Genomic DNA, 9,381 nt, shown 5'->3' with positions numbered 1-9,381 from the left:
CCGTAGTTCAGTTAGACGTTGGGTGTTGTGGGTGCAAGGGGAAGCTAACCCCCTTTTTCATATAGACGTAGCAATGATCAAGAAGCTAGAAAGACCGAAATGTCACTCGAAAGCTTTTGCACAACTGAACACAAACAAAAGCGGACCTAATTGCTGCACTATGCGTAGTTTTGAGATCTAGCATGAAAAATATCCAAACATTAAAACTTTTCCAGGTTATGACCATTGTTACGCACGTGCGTTCTTCGCGTTTTTATCACGTCCTCACTTTTTTCTCCATGTAATATAAGTTCTGATCTTTTTGCAATAGTTTGTTCACACAGAATTACTTTGTGGCCCAAGTAGCAATTTTTAGCATTTTGCTCTCCTGAGATATTATGCCCCAAAAATGGCGTCAAAATCACAAACTTCAACATTCGGACCCCATAAATCTATGGTGCTAGTAGTATCATAGCTGTAGATATTTCCGAAGACTCTTTACATAGTATTCAGCATAGAACTTTTGAACCCCCCACTTTATGCCAATAAAACATACAGACCCTTTAAAAGTGTAATTTTCTGTACTTTTTCTGGCGATTTCATGTGTTGGTTTGGAACCCTGCATATTTATTTAGAAGCAAGAGTACATATTCTCCGTGTACCTGTCTATCCTGTAAACATTCGTTTTTGTTTGATGTTCGTCTGATTCGTACGTCCTGAGAAACTGTAGTTTTTGCAAATGCAAAAATTGGCACTCCACCAACAACAAAGATGGCCGCCATTCAGGAACACTTGTACATACGACAACGTGAGTAGTGTTATTGACCTTCTCATACACAACTTTCATCACACTCCAATATTTATAATTTTCGGAGATGGTCGAGCAATTATTTTCACCATTTTTGGACCACCTGAGGTCGATTGACTCTTCACTATTCTTAACAAAAATTGCCAGATAGACTCCAGGGTTGAATTAACGCATCTGGAGTCGTGGGGCTAGAAAAAATATGTGGCCCCTGTTGACTTCACCTAATCCATTTCTGTGAAAGTACAGTAGGAAAGGTAAGGGAATAGTTTCATATTTTTGATTTGCTTCGTAAAGCAAAGTAACTCACGATCGAGTGAATTATATACTTGATTTTTTTTATGGAAGATACTTCTGTAATCCGAATTTGAATTTCCGAAATCAAGCATCCATTGCATTATTATTGAAATCTTTGCTTTGTGAAAATCACAGATCATTATGTATAGAGTATAGAAACTTCCTTGATAAATGTTGCTCCATATTTAAAGTACTCTTTATCTAAGATGCTATCAAGATCAAAGGAGAAACAAAATCCTTTGCTCTTCAATAGATATACCTTGTTCATTAGGGCGTAGTTAGTACAACAAGAAGAAAGAAAGAACTGCAGAAGAGGGCCATTCCGTGAAGACGAATATATTGTATTTGTCTGAAACTATTTACAAGAAGACTCAACACAATCAATTGCCTCATACATTGAAAACCCAAATATTATCTATCACATTTGTAAATCCATCAACGAATATTACCTCTTCGACAACATGGTATTTCAAGTTTTCCAATATTAAAAGCATATGTGGTATCAGTAGAGTCCTGTAAATATTTATTCGGTTTTAAATGGAATAAAGCTCAAACTTGCTCTCATATAATTTGAATTTTGAAACTAATTATAGATTTATAGATAATTATAGATAAATTTTCACAATTTATTATAAATTCTGAGGAGGAGTCTACACAAAAATGTCTGGCACTCCTTGTAAATATACACAATATGAAGATAAATGCTTCTATATGATGACTGTGAACACTTTTAGTAGAAAGTCTAAGAAATATTGACACGCAAAACGTTCGTGTGTTTCTGAAAGATTTAATCAGTGACACTGGATTTTAATTATACACCCCATTACAAATTATAGTAGTCATGAAAGTCAAAATTATAAAATCATATTCAAAGGAATTAAGATTTGCATTTTCCAACGATAAGTAATTACAACCTAAATTGGTGAACATTTCTTAATTTTTTCATATAGTCTATATGTACAGGTATCTTACTGGTTTTCGAGAACTGCTTTATCCGAAACAATATATTCCGAATTCTTAAAAATAAAGCGGCTTAAAAATAGAATTTGTGGCAATTTATTACATATTTTGTATTTGAGTACTGCTATAAGTAAGGACTCAATACAGTTTTGTACGTCGTAGGCTTAATTGTAAATCTTGATGGATCTTTCTAAAAAGCTGTATCTTGACCTTCTTGATGTTCTATTTGGATGCTCAAGACCAAGCCATGGTCTTGGAGCTACTGCTGGACCTTGGCTATAAGGTTGTTTAAATAACTGTATATTTACTTTATAATCAAAATCGTCAGTTATATATTGAGGTCTCCCCATTCTAACTAAAGCAAATCTATATCGTTCAAATTCCTTGTCTGGTATACCTAATTTCTTCTGAATCCTCTTTTTGACTGATACGAAAGGCTCTCCATTTTTAACTTTTAAAAGAAATGGTATTCCGAAAGTTGCAAAAATGTCTTTAGCAAAATGGGCTACTGGTATGATAATTTCATCATCACTTAAATTAACCTCTTCTATTGGAATTTCCTCTATCCTATATATTCTCGTTCCTACATTGGTTAGATTATCAAGAGGTACATCTTCTCGTTGCTCGTTTAAAATTTTGCTACTGTTAACTTCAAGAAGTCGAAGCTTGCCCGAACCTCCCTCCGATAAATCTACCTGTTTCTGAGCTTCTGCTAACAAATCAGCAACGGTTCCATTTTTTATAGGATATAACATTAGCTCCTTTTCATCTTTTAGGTTTTGTGAAACCCAAACACACTTTATCTGCTTTCTGTTTTCAAGTTCATTAATCCTTACGCTAAGATGTTGATAGTATATTTTTTTAACTTGCTTTGGTTTGCAATTTCCTAATATGTCTTTCAAAGTACCTTCGAAAGTACATCGAATTGGGTAACTAGTATAATCTTTGTAGGGTTGTGGTTTAAAAAATTGTAACAGGTAAGGGTCTGCCCCAAGCCGCTGTGCTACCGCTCTTGTCATTTGATCATAGTTCATTCTTTGTGACAATTCTATGGTAAACCCACTATCATTTGGAATAGCTCTATCACAGAATATTACTTCAATTCGGTAAAAAAGATCTTTGAAGTAATCAATACACGTTGGTAAATCGTAAACATCATCTCTTTCGGCTTTCTGAAATACAATGATATCTCCATCCATGAGTTCTTCTACAGCCTTTTCTATAGTGTCGCACAAATTTGTAATCTTTTCTACCATGTTCGGTTTTATTTCTTCATAGAAAGCTAGGTCGCTATATTCTGGTAATCCCAGTTTGTCACAAAGTAGAGGACTCAGATCCCGCACTTTAGTCAAAAGTGGTACGTAGAGGTGTCCCCAATAGTGGATTACTTTGTTTCTAGGTTCGTAGTATTTAAAGAAAAGGAGAACATCACTATCTTTATCGAAAAATGGTAAACTTTTTTGTCTCGAATCAGGAGGTACAATTTCGAGAAATATGTTCCATGGATTGGAGTTTTCACACATATCTACCACCATTTTATGTTCATCAGATAGTATATCAAGTAACATTGGCCTGAAAGTCTGGTTGGAACGGGTGCCAAATGGCCATGGACGAATTTGCTCTACAGGATAGTTAAAAGTTTCTGATAAGATTTTCAGCATCTCTTCAACCGTAGCCTGCTTTTTCACAGAAAGAATACGAGGCTGTGATTTATCAAAATCTAAGAGATCTGTTCCTTGATAACCTTCAAATGAATCTTCTAAATACACGTGTAAATTCATGTACAAATGAGCTTCGCATCTTTCCTTCCACCGCAGATCTTCCATCCGTCTTTCTAACTGTAGCCTTTCAATAAGTTCTTGTGGAATGTCATTTTCCTCAACTTCTTGTAAAACATTTTGTAACTCACTGTCTCTGATATAAACCAACATGTATGCATTTGTGCATTGTTTGATATGTATATTTGTGTCATCATCTTGACCACCATAGTTATATTCTATTGCTTCTTGTTTCGTACATCGTGAAACAACATCATCATCAAATTTACACCATCTTCCATCTCCTCTGGGATTGATATAAACAACATAATGACCACCATGATTGTCACCGCTGTGAACTAATACTGCATGTAAAGTGTAATCAGCACGTGTTGTTTCAGGTTTTAGTAAGTATTGGTCTAATGTTATTTTCTCATAGAATTCAAACCGTCCATTATATTTCACTGAGCTGTCAGTGGTAGGATCATATTGGAATCTCATGAGGTGAAGATGAAGTACAGGTGGAAATGATAGAAATACAATACCTTTTTCAGCTTCTTGAAGCCCATATTCACCTGCGTCGTATTTATTTTCACCCTCGAGCAATTCGCTCGACGTATACTCGTTAAATGATTCTTCAATATTCTTTTTTCCTTTGATATTCAACTGAATATCATAAAATGTTTCTTCCCGAGAAGATGTGTAATTTACTCGCCTACATTTTATAAGCGTAATCATTTTTCCTTCAAATAATTTCGGTACTGTACCTTCTACGCACGTTCCTTTCATCTTAGTTTCTAATTTATCTAATAGGACCCTCAGAAACTCCTGAACGTCATGTTGCATAAAGGAATCTAAAGTGCCCCACCCAAACGATCTAGTTAACTTCTTTGTACCTACAGGCTTATCACTAAACTGAAGTTCATAAAATACACGTTGCAGAGCTAGAGCAACACTTCTTGAGGACTCGTCACTCTCTGTTGGCATTTTATATACTGCCTTTCGCAACTGATTTGTAAAATACAAGGTTTGTAACAGTGAGTTCATATAACACGTTGCACCTTGGTTTTTAAGTCCAACGTAACCGGTTCGTTTCTTTGAATCCCAATATACTCCATGAGGAGGATCAGCTGATACCCAAACTTCCAAAATAATAGTATCATCCTTGATGAAACCCCTAGCTGGATTAAGAACATCATCCCATGCCATAAAATGTCCAAATCCCCAATCATTTTCTCTGCTGTTAAATATGTGCGAAATTTTCCTTACAGAATTATCAGCTTCGTCATCCTGATTAATTAGCCTCAACTCAGCGTTAGCAAAACAAGTCCACGTAGTAGATTCTGACTCAGCATTGCACTGCAAAAAGAAACCGAGACTTTTTTGAGGTGGTTTATCCTGACTAGGGCTAAGACGCGGCATAAGTAGTATTCTCCACGGTAAATTCCGTACAAAACATGGTGGAGATAATTGTGAGTCTTGAATTTTACTAAAATTGGGCACAACATAGCGGAATGTGGCTTCGGATTGACCCTCTTCATCCTCCACTTCCGACCCGTCGACTGCATTTTTACTTTGCATTTCGCCATTCATGTATGTAGCTGAACGTGATGCAACTGTTATGTATTGTTAATTTATCGACACTTCACTTACGGTTAACCTTCGTAATGCTCTAATTTGAAATTCATATGTTCTACTTCATTTGATCATTAGTTCTTCACCAATGGGAAATATCTTTGAATCACACCGTAACAAGAATCATAACACTAGTAAATTACTTTTCTTTCTCTTCTGAAAGAGTAACTATTTAATTGGCACTAACATCGAAGTCATAATTTGCCAACTTTTTCAAGTATACTTTTTACTAAAGGAAATTTTACAGCGCATGACAGTTTGAATAAACGTATTAACTACATTTCCATACTAAAGTCAAATAATGATTCTAGCATAAACCAATTGCGTGCAGATTAAGAATAATAGACCACATTTATACGACAGCAGACTCACATTTCTTGGTGGGAGTATTATTCTAATGACGTATATACTTTTTGTTGTTGTTGTTAGCCATACACACACATACCTCATTTGGTACAGGTAAAGTTGGGCGCTACCAGAAATAATTGTTCACAAATTAAATAAATTCTCTATACACTCTTGTGCTGTGTGCAGGTGTAATTTATGTGTGCAAACTTATATGCCATAAATAATATGTCCACATATTTACATATCATAAATAATATGCATTCACACGTATATGCAATAAAAATGACAAGTGCCGAAAACACATCCAACCTGTTAGGTACAGTGGCGTATGCAGAATTTCATCAAGGTGCGGTTCAAGCTTCTAATTTCGTGTCTTTCAGGACTTTATATACCTACGCATCTTACTATTGAAATATTTATTTTCTTCATATCTTGTTTAAGAAGAGGGTTAAAATCTGGGAACTCCCCTTTGCTTACGCGACTGATTAGTTTGTTACTTACAAGTTAGCTTTGCATCTAAAATTATTAAGTCAAATTCATCACGCTTATCAGTAAGGACTAAATCTCTTTCATCATATGATTGCTTAGATTCAATCACAAATCTTTGACCGTTTTGGGAAGTGATATTTGATTTTTGGAACGAATGCTGTACAGTGTACGTTTTTCAGTCATTTTCTGACGTTTTCGAAACTACTTGTAGTGTGTTGTGCATCACCTCTATTCTGGAAATCCCTGTTTTGACAACTAAACTTAAACATATTCACTGTCTTATATTGATGAAATAAATGCCATTTCTAAATAATTTTAAGTCAATATTACTTCCAATAGCACCTACAAAAACGCCTTCCGCTCCTTTCCTTTCCATTGTGTTATTTGGCTCCGCTCGTATCACTTTCCCAGTCATCCAGTCTTCTCTTTCGGTGAGGCCGCGGTGGGAGAGCGTTCAACTCTGGTGCATTGGGTCCTTGGTTCGATCCCAGCTCGCGCCAATAGAACTTTGTGGTGGACAAACACCGTGTGCGTGGGTTTTCTCGGGATTCTTCCGTTTCCTCGCACCTTCTTCATTCCGCTATTTCCTTCATTTCTCATCACCGTCTCCTTTAGAATAGCCGGCATAACCGTGGAACGTAAAACTTCAAGATTTCATTTCATTTTTTCTTCTCTTCCGGTTATGGATCAAATCCTTTTGTGCAAGCATAAAGTCACAAATAGAATAAGAGCTTTAAAGTATTAAAAACCTCTTTTATTGTTAACTTACTTAAAAAAAAAAAGAGGAGGTTTCAATTAGACCTGTTTATATGCATTATGTGTATGTTCACGCATAACTTCGACATATATGCACCGATTTTGATTAGTTTGTTTTGTTTTTGTTTAAGAGAATATACTTTCCCAATAATCCAGTATAGATTTTATGAGAATCTAACAACTTGGAGCTAGATCATAACAACTCATGAATATTTACAGTGTTATTACCATAATTGTGCATATAAACATGCATAAATTTGACACAAGTTCAGCAGTTTTGTTAACTTATTTTTTGTTTGAAGGAGTATGCCTTCGCTGAGGTTTTAGGAAAATTTCATAAGGATCTGATGGTAGTCTTTGGAGCTAAACCATACACTCCTTAATGACTGACAATGTTAATATTGTAACTAGCCGACATCATTGTGTGCATGTTCACAGATAACCTCAACACAGATATATCGAAAATTGAAATGAAATCTATAAGTTTTACGTCCCACGAATATGCCGGCTAAGCTAAACAAAACGGTGACGATGAAATAATGAGTGAAATGATGGAATGAAGAAAATGGGAGGAAACAGGAGAATTCCGAGAAAACCAACGCAGAGTGTTTTCCACCAAAGCTCAATTGCCGCGAGCTGGAATCGAATCAAGGACCCCATATACACCAGATGTGAAAGCTCGGCCCAACCACAGATATATCGAATTTGATTATCCTTTTCTAGTATCAAAGAGTATACTTTCTCTCAGGTACCATATAAATTTTATAATTATTTGAGCACAGTCTTTGGAGCTAGACCATGAAGCTCCTCAACAGTTGATAGTGCTAATACCATGTGTACGTTCACGTATAGAGGTATAGTTCTGTAACACGTAGAGTAATTTTAAAAATGTATTTGTTCACACATGTTTCGTAAGCCGACCCATTTCGGTGCTTCAAGTTTCATTTATTCAAGATTCGTTTAGTACCTCCTAGCTATGCAATCTTTAATCAAAGCGATGACGCAGAGTTAATTTTCTTACTAGGCAAAAGTTGATTAAAAAAAAAAACTTGGTTTTACTCGCATACGTTGGTAGTCCTACGCCTTATTAATAGTTAATTTCCTCTTGAAACTATTTTCGCGCTTTTATTATATACGGGAAAATTTTTACAAATATATTATGTACGGGAAAATTTTTACAAACCCAGCAAACATTAGTAGCTTAATGAAATTTGCAGAATAATTTCCTTTCATCAAGTATAGCGATATTCTAAAAGGTAGTCCCCGAACATTCAATATGGCTACCATCTCCAATTTGGCCACCATCTGTCTATAGAACAATCATGTTTTCATTGATTTCTTACCTTAGGTTTAATTCTACGGTCTTGGAACTTATAGCAAAATATTTTGCAAATAAAATTTCCTTTGTTTGATATATAATTCATCTTGTAGATCAGGTAGATATAAAGTTACAAATGATAGAGTGGACTGGTATCGCTTAATCTTGTACGTCTGTTTCTTTCAAGCGTATTTTCTCTGATTGCCTTTTTTATACATATAATACATATTTATATAAGTAAAAAATTAAAGAAAATATGTCAACATGTCGTAATTACAAATGTTACATTTGAGAATAATGGTGCATTATACGGAGGTTTCTGTAAACTTATTTAGCAAAATAGTCCGCAGAGAAAACGTTATTTAAGCCAAATTCAGTTTTTTTTTAAAAAAAATAAACAATAGAAATAATTTATAGTACATAAAAGACAAAAAATAACTCATCCCTGGTACGGTACACTGTTTGGACATAAACAATACAGTTGGGTTGGACCAGATTCACTGCTGCTTCAGATGGAAAAAGTCTCTGAAATAACGAGTTTTAAGGAGAGCGTTTATATGTATGTAATTTAGGTTTCATATAATAAAGTTTGCTTCCTTCAGAACAGAAAAGGTACCTATTACACTGAGAAACTAAAAAGAAAAAGAAAAAAGGAACTTCGAAAGTTATAAAAGTAACGTGTAATTAAGGATAGTTCAACACTAAGATAACGAAAATATGTCACTTTTATCCTGTAGTTTTCTGATTCCCAAAATGTGATTTCAGTACAATTAATGCGTATATCTGAATAAAACAATCTCGACCATAAACAGTTGGACTAAAAAGGGAAGGGCATGATGTCACTCAGAGATAATTGCACCAAACTTGGTGTAGGAGTAGGTGATGGAAATAGAAAAGAACGGGTGGAAGCATTCGTTTCGCAAGCGTTCGGAATCAGAAATAATGGGCCCTACAGTTCTAAAGAAGTATGGACTGTCAATCAGATATTGACAGGACGGAGCCTTGTATATATATATATATATATATATATATATATA

At 35.0% G+C, this 9,381-nt stretch overlaps 1 pseudogene; it reads right to left on the bottom strand.

Annotated features, from left to right (window-relative positions):
* Positions 1-1,401: 1,401 nt before the first annotated feature.
* Positions 1,402-5,555, bottom strand: LOC145660606 (ubiquitin carboxyl-terminal hydrolase 7 pseudogene; annotated as a pseudogene).
* Between the last annotated feature and the right edge of the window lie 3,826 nt (positions 5,556-9,381).

This window comes from Thermobia domestica, chromosome 9, assembly GCF_964235325.1.
Source record: "Thermobia domestica chromosome 9, izTheDome1.hap1.1, whole genome shotgun sequence".
Taxonomy (NCBI): domain Eukaryota; kingdom Metazoa; phylum Arthropoda; class Insecta; order Zygentoma; family Lepismatidae; genus Thermobia; species Thermobia domestica.
This window is presented reverse-complemented; position numbering and strand designations above follow the sequence as displayed.